Source organism: Orycteropus afer, unplaced genomic scaffold, assembly GCF_000298275.1.
Source record: "Orycteropus afer afer isolate SDZICR_OR568_19922 unplaced genomic scaffold, OryAfe1.0 scaffold00126, whole genome shotgun sequence".
NCBI classification, from domain to species: domain Eukaryota; kingdom Metazoa; phylum Chordata; class Mammalia; order Tubulidentata; family Orycteropodidae; genus Orycteropus; species Orycteropus afer.
The window spans coordinates 1,698,759-1,707,785 of NW_006921713.1; positions in this window are offsets into that span (position 1 = coordinate 1,698,759).

The window sequence follows — 9,027 nt, forward strand, 5'->3', positions numbered from 1 at the left end:
GGTCACTGTGAGTCGGGTCCGACTCGACCACACACAACAACACACTATAGAATATCTCAAATAAATAAATAAATAAAATGACAATACCATTGTTAGCAAGAGTGTGGAGTGATGGAGTAAGAAAAATTCACTTATTGCTGGTGCTGGTGGGAATGCAAAATGGGACAACTACCTCAGAAAACAATTTGGCAGTTTCTTGCCATGATAAAGAGTCTTATCATATGATCCAGTAATTGTATCTTATCTATTTATTGAACTTTTCTGAAAACTTATGTCCACACAATACCTGCATGTGAATGTTTATGGCGTCTTTGTTCATAATAATCAAAAGCTACAAGCAACTAACATGTCTTTCATTAGGTGATGGGATAAACAAATGGCGCTATTATCTATACAATGGACTAATATTAACAATAAAAAGGAAGGTGCTATCCAATTAAGCAAAAATAATAATGGATCCTTTTTTTTAACTTTGTATTTTGATTTGGGTGAAAGTTTACAGAGAAAATTAATTTTCTATTCAGCAATTCATACACATTTTGTTTTATGACATTAATTGCAATCCCCACAATATAACAGCACTCTTCCCACTGTGTTCACGGTTTCCATTCGTTCTTCTTTTCTATCCCTTCCTGCCTTCTGAACCTTATCCCTGGGCAAATGCTGCTCTTCTGATCTCATATGGTTGATTGTTCTAATGCATGACTACCTCCGTGGTTTTGTTTTACATGTTATAGGCATGTTTATTGTTTGGTGGAAAGTTAAGCCATGGGAGTGATTTCAGTTCCAAGCTTGAAGGGGGATTAAGCACCATATTCTTGAAGTTTCCACCAGGCTTTCACATACCAGTAAGCTTGGATTTTTATTATTATTTTTAATTGTGGTCCACATTTTCTCTCACTCTGTATAGGACCTCCTGTTGTTATCCCTTTCAGAGAGGTCAGCAGTGGAAGCCAGGTACCATCTAGCTCTTCTGGTCTCAGAGTCATGCAGGCTGAAATTTGCATGATCTGTTAGTCCTTTGGACTAATTGTTTCCATGTGTCTTCGATTTTTTTCACTCTGCTTTGGTTTGGATGGGGAGAGACCAACATCTGCACGTAGATGGCTGCTTGACAAAGATAAATCTTAAACACATACAATTAATTGAGAGAAAGAAGCCAAAGTTAAATGTTAAATAGTGGATGATTCCATTCTTATAAAATTTTGGCAATGACAAAAGTATAGAAACAGTAGACAAAATAGTGGTTGCCAGGAATTTGGGGAGGAGGAAAGGTTGAATAGGATGAAGCTCAGGAAATTTTTAACATAGTGACTCTTATGCATGTGAATATAATTATGTAGAGAAAACAAATTAACTTGTCATAGTCCATAACAATTTACAGCATGAACAATAAATTTTAGTGTATGAAAAATTAAAAAAAAGAATATTTATAGGTTGGGGATTCCAGGATGGAATGTAGAATGTGAGAAAAAAAAAATCTAATGCTATTTCAAATATGAAATAACCTCTATAAAAGGAGTGGAAGAAAAAGATGTTTATCTAAATAACTTTGGAATGAGTAGAGAAAAAAAAAGGAAGTGTACATAAGCACTTTATTTATTTATTTATTACATAAGCACATTACTTCATACATGTGTTCAGGATAACAACTTTGAAACTACTATAAATGGTTACTGGGATTAAATAATTAGATTGATGGATTGTAAATGGCAGAGCCAAGTTTCTCAATGTTGTATTCTCAGGTTATAGACAAACAAAAGAAGATGAGAATGATCCATGTGGTAATGGAATATAGTAGGAGATATCAGGATGAACTAATGTTTATCTTAATATATATTACAGACTATATATTAATCTATATATATAATTAATTTACATGTATATATTACAGAATAATATATATAGGTTTGTTTTATATATATATATATATATATATATATGTGTGTGTGTGTGTGTGTGTGTGTGTGTAAGTAACACATACACCTTTAATTGCTATGTCAGCTAAGAAGACATAGAAGTTACCCCAGCAACAATGTACACACTAATTATGGTAGTTAAGATTATGTGTCAATTTGGCTTGGCCTGCTTTTGAGTGTCTAGGCAGCTAGATGTAGTTATTCCCCACAATGAGACTGGTAATCAACTCCATGGTGTAATCTACTTTGAGCAGCTGAGTAGCTGCTTTAGGGATATGGTCTGCTTCCAGTATATAAAATGACACTTTGAGAAAGGTCTTGAGGTTTTTAGAATATCTGGGTCCTGCATTTGGCAGAATCTTCATCTCAGTGGCCTGCCATGTTATCTGCCAATCTTGAGACTGTTTCTGGACTTAAACTAGTAGTCTTCCATATTGCTTGATATCTTGGGACTGTGCCATTTTCTTGTTGACCTTAGGTTTGTCAGCTGCAGCAGCCATCAACTCTCTGAGTTAAGAGAGGACTCCAGCTCCAGTGGGCCAGAAGCAATAGGCAGAACTAAAGCCCAAGGTTGAGGGGCCTTCAGCCAGCCCCTAGAGCTGGCACATTGAAGTTGGACATCTATCCTCCTAAACTGTAAGAGAATAAATCCCTGTTTGTTTAAGTCATCCACTTGTGCTATTTCTGTTATAGCAGCACTACAGAACCAAAATAGTAATGCACAGATCTTGGTTTCCACTATCATTCTTCAGTAAACAAGGCTCCTTGTAGAAATGGCTGATTCTAGGACTGGAGCAAGGAGCTTGTCCAGATTTGACTCAATGGCAGTGTATTTGCTTTTGGTTTTGGTAGGACTGGAACAGGAAATGTACAAGATGAGCCTAGAACATGTTGTAATGCCAGAAAGTAAGGAAATGCTAAAAAAACAAAAGTCTACAATGATGAGGGTATGTCAAAGAAGCATATAACTTAATCCCCAGTAGCCAAAGATGGAGCAAGTTGAGTAACAAGAGAGAGTGGAATTGGATTATAACCAAAAATATCAAACAAATATCCATGAGTCTATAGTGATATAACTGAAAGAATGAAAAAATGGAGGAGACATCTGTGCAGAATTCCAAATATTTTATGTAGATTCTCCACCCTGAAGGAGATAGAGCGTAATTTCCTACTTATTAATGATTTCCTTCCTAAGAGTCCAAGATAAAAAAGAGTAAGAAATATAGCATTGCAGTGGAGAAATCTGAAAAACAACCTTAACAAGGTAATTGAGGTTAACATCAATAGTGATAAGTCATGTTGATAGTATGTACCTTTGATGTAATATAATGAAAATGACACTTCACCTCTGTATTTGTTCTCTCAAAAATTCAGAGCCAGTCTAGTCTAGTCATTAGAAAAATATCATGAAAAATCTCAGTTGAGGGACATAGTACAGTATACCTGTACAGTACTGCTGTGGTCATTAAAACAAGGAATCCCTGTCTGAGTACTTTTATATGCAAGAGAAACTTCTGCAGAAAACATATGACTAGGAAGGAATGACAGCTAAAGGTGATGTACTATCCTGGATGATATTCTGGAACAGATAAAAGATATTAGGTAAAAACTAAGGCCATATAAATAAATTACAAAATTTATTTAATAATAATACATTAGTATTTGTTCATTAATTGAGATGAATGTTCTACCCTAAAATAAAATGTTACTGATCGAGGAAACTGGGTAGAAGGTATTGAGAACAGTTATTATTTTGCAACTTTTCTATAAATCTAATACTATTGCAAAATAAAATTGCATTTTAAATAAAAATATATTAAAAAACAGTTGTAGCTACAAAGAATGAGATGGAGATGAAGAGATAGAAAGGAACCATACAATGAGATGCCTTGAAGGCCATACTCTAATAGAAATCTTATATTTTCTATTGTTTGAAAGCCTTGATGGTGTTATGATTGTATTTACATTTTTAAAAAGTAACTCTGGCTCCTGGGTAGTTTGCAGATTATAGATAAAAAGAGTGAACAAGGGAAAGACAATTTAAAGGCTAATGTCTAGAAGAGAAATGATAGTGGCCAAGACAAGTAGAACTGATGGGAGTTGCAGATTGATTAAATGTGAATGTGAAATATATTTTCTGTAGGGTAGGCCAAGAGTGTGTGTTCTGAGCAAGTTGATGAATAATGACATATATATATTTTCCCACAGCCTACATATATATATATATATATATATATAAGTAGGCTGTGGGAAAATTTAAGAAAATGCCTATTTGTGTTTGAAATTTGTCAATTAAATATCATAACAACCCTGTTAGTGACACATCATGGCACCCATAAATACACACATAGAAAAAACTGGCATAGAAATATTATGAAACTAATCAAAACTTACATACCTGCAAACACCAGAGCTGAAGTATCATCTGAGTGCAAAGCGTGTGATTTTGACATATTCCACATTTCTTCTGAGCAATATACTCTCCACCACAGAAAGGATATATATGTTTTTCCTCTCTCTCCATTCCTATAAATTTCAAGGTAAAGGCCCTGTGGTTATTGGAAAAAACAAAGCCTTTCAAAAGTATATATGAAAGCTTTCCAAAATCAGAAGAATCAAGAGCAATCAATATGTCTCAAAATCTGGTCTCAGTTTCTACTTCTTTAGGAATTCAAAGGCAAAGTGGCTTAACTTTACTTTGAGCATAAGTAAGGGAAAATTTCTCTCCATCTGGTAGTAGACTAAACATCCATATCTAGGGCCACATTATAACATTTGTGGGCTCCAAGCTCTGTTGCTTTTGTGAACCCTTTCTTCTAAAAATATTTAAAAATTATAATTTATTACAGTGTTGGTATAAAATATATTAATATTATATATTATAACATTTTCTCTGATCAACTGTGCCTATAGTACCTAATGAATAAATTGACACTTGTTATATATGTGTGGAATATATTCATACAGAGTTAGACTATTAGAGTTAGAACAATAGAAGGTGCAGGCTATTCCAATAGAAGGTGCAGTTTACTCCAAACCACAGGTTCTGAACTCTGAACTTTTTCAAATGAAGATTTAATTCAATAATACAATATGTAATAATCAATGTTTTATTAGAAATTACTGAAGCATGTTTCTCCCCAAAAATATTTTGTGTGTATATATATATATATACATATATATATATATTTGGGAGCTCTGATAGCGTAGTGCCTAAGGCACTTGACTGCTAATCAGGAGACTGGTGGTTCAAACCCACCAGCCACTCCTCGAAAGGAAGATGGGGCAATCTACTTCCATAGTGATACTGCCTCGGAAACCCAAGGAGGGGTCGCTATGAGTTGATCTGACTCGATGGCACATAACAACAACAACAACATATATATATTTAATACAGAAACAAATTATTTTGGATACCACTCAGTAATAGTATTTTATTTTTAGATAAACTGGTGCTCCTCCTTCCTACAGATGATTTTGTGTCATTCATATTCATTCTGAAACTCTGATTCTATTCAACTTAATATTTTGTTAATTTTTTTCTTTCTTGTTATCTGAGTATTAACAGTATTTTAAAAAATCTTTGTGTGTGTGTGTGTGTGTGCATTGTTTCTCTCTTGCCAAGATTTTGTTAGCTTTCTCAATTTATGTCTTTATATATAGTGTATCTGGGACACAGTCCCTGCTCTTTTAGGTTTGTCATAAGCTAAAATAAGTTTAAATATCTCAAGCATTAAGTCTTCACCCTAAATATGCTAAAGCAAGAGAAATGTTCTTTATTAATAATTCTACTTTTCTAAGCAAGTCATAATCATATAGGAAGGGCAGCACATTACTTAATTAACACATGCACCTAGAGGAAAATTAAACAGTGAAATAATAAATGTGGACGTGTCTCTGAATATTTGAATTGAATTTTATTATTTCAGTTACTAGGAAACTTTTATCTGTGGTCAGGGCAAAGTAATATTTGAAGCATTTTAGCCTGCATAGCTGAATTTGGATAGAAAAGAGTTTATAACTTTGGTCTCTAAAATGTGTTTTAACCATGTTGGATGGAAATAATTTAAAAAATGCTCAGTCTCTACTTTTTAAACTATAGTTAATACATTGCACTGATGATTAAGAACATTGTTTTAGACTTGTCATGTTTTATGTTGATAGATACTATGAAGATTCACTAATGGGCTGGTTTGTTTTATTCAACTTAAAACATTCTCAAGTACTTACACTTTTTGAGATGTGATATTACTATTAATAGTATGAGACATGTCATGAGTATGTATTTATGGAAGAAAATGTTGTGCTTAGTTACATACATGCTGCATTTGGTTATTATAAGAATGAAAAATTTATTTGCATTGAAGAAAAATAATATGAGTTGTCATAAATTGGTTGACATGTCACCCTGATTTTCTTTAAAAATGCTGTTTGTAAATAGTACATCAGATAAGCTGAATTATATTCTTAAAGATACTTTCTTACTAGGAAAGATTTGTCAAAGATTCCAATTATAGCAAGGTTACTAAAAATGTAGACCAAAAATTATCAATAAGAAAGGAAACAGATTTAAAAGTGTATATTTAAAGAATCCATCAAGCTTGGAACTATTCATGAAAAGTGACCTAAGTGAATTGGAGGGAAATTGCAAAATATATATGGATGTTCATTAAATGACATGAGCAGGACAAACTGAGCATTGACAATAAAGTTATTTTGAAAAAAACAAACTATATATATATATAGTTTACATATATATATATATATGTGTGTGTGTGTGTGTGTGTGTGTGTACATTTTATCTTAAATCTCCTCTAATAAGTTACTCACATCCCATTCTCCACTTCACCAAAACTGCTCTCATCAAAGTCATTGGTTCTTTCATGTTGATAAATCCAAAGTTCAACCTCAGTCCATATCTTAACTTTACCTGTGATAGCATTTAAGATAGTGAATCAGAACCCTTGGCACCAGAACTCTTAAATGTGGAATTCTCCAGAGATCTCTTCTTAGACCATTTTTCTTCCTTCCCTTCTTGACTTCATCCAATCTTATGGCTTTAACTGCCTGAACTTCTCCCTTGAACTGAATACCCGTATCTCTACCTGGCTACTTGATATTTCTACTGAGATTCTCAAAATTATCACTTTCACAATTGATCTCTTGATCTTTCCCAAACCTTCCCCTGTAGTGTTTCTTGTCTCAATTAGTGGAAAATCTGTACTTCCGGTTGTTTAGGCTCAAAATACCTTAAAGAAATCATGGCTCCTCTTTTTCATACCCCATATCCAATTAATCAAAAAATACTATTAAATCCACCTTAAAATATATTCAGAATTACCACTCTGTTAGACTGGATTCTCTGGAGAAACAAAACCAGTAAAGCTTATATATATAGAGAAAAAGAGAAATGTATCTTAGGAAAATGGCTCACATACTTATAGAAGCTGGCAAGTCCAAAATTCTTGGATCAAACATCAAGCTGGAGACTTTTCCCAACTCACAAAGCTGCAAGGGTGGAGGAGCTCAAGGTTGGCAGGCAGTATACTGGCTGTTGACTCCAACGAATGACGAATCCAAGTTCTCCAGGCTGAATGGTGGATTGTTCACTCATGGACAGTTGTAGGCAGCACAACAGAATCCTGATCCACAGAAAAGTGTCTCTTTTCCCAGGATGTCCATAAATATACTGGAAGTAGGTCACACCCCTAGGGAAACTCTCTTTCAATGGATTGGCTGCTCAAAACATATTCATTTGATCCCATGATGGGATAACCACACCACAACTGCTTAAACCACAGAGAATTGTGGTCCAGCCAAGTTGACACAGAACTCCAGCTATCATAACCACCTTCACCCTGGTTAGCTCATCATCATATCTCCTAGGTATTATTGCAATACATCCCTGCTTTTATCCTTGCTTCTCCTACATCTACTCAGAAGAGTGAGAAGAATCCTATCAAACTAGTACAATCCTCTTGCTTGTAATCCTCCAATGGCTGTACATCTCAGCAAGGTCCTCCACAATCTGACTTCTCCTCATCCTTCCAGCTGCATCACCTACATTTATTTCTTGCTTCCTTTCAGTCTCACCACTCTTCCTTGTTATTTCTCAACCATACCTGGTATACCTCTGACTGAAGGCTTTTGTAATTGTACTTTTATCTGCTGGGAATGGGCTGTCCTCAGAAATCTATTTGGTTCATTCTTTCAACTCATTTTTTCAAATTTTTTCTTAAATATTTTTTTTGGGAAAAAAGCCCCCTGACTATCCTATTTAAAATGGCACACCCCTCTGCTATTCTTATTCTCTTTCATGCATATTGTTATTGTTATTCCAAAACCCACTACATAGAGTCAATTCTGATTCATAGTGACCCCTAATGGGTTTCCAAGATTGTAAATCTTTATGGAAGTAGATTGCCTCACCTTCCTTCCCTGGAGCAGCTGGTGGGTTTAAACTGTTGGCCTTCTAATTAGCAACCAAATGGCTTACATACTACGTGCCTACAGCTGCTTACTATTGTTATTAGTTGCCATTAAATCAGCTCAAATTCATGATGATCTTATGTATAACGGTAGGAAAGTTTGCTTGGTCCGGCACCATTTTCCAACATTTTATTTGATAATATTCCTTTGTGATTCATAATCTTTCATTTCCTAATTTTCATTGACCCATAACACCCATGGAAGCAGCAGTTAAGAAACCAAACAATGTATTTCATTGGGCAAATCTGCTGCAACACACTTCTTCAAAGTATTAAAGAGCAAAGATGTCACTTTGAAGACTCAGATGACCTGATTCAAGTCATGATATTTTCAGTCATCTCAGATGCACATGAAAGATGGTCAATTGATAAAGAAGACTGAAGAAAAATTGATTCATTTCAATGGTGGTGTTGGTGAAGAAGACTGAATACACCAGGGACTGCCAGAAGAATGAACAAATCTCTCTTGGAAAAAGCACTGGAGAGTGAGAATGGGCAGACTTTGTCTCATGTACTTTGGTCATGTTGACAGGAGGGACCAGGCCCTGAAGAAGGATATCATGCTTGGCAAAGCAGAGGGTCAGAGAAAAAGGGGAAGACTCCCAGCAGGATGGATTGAC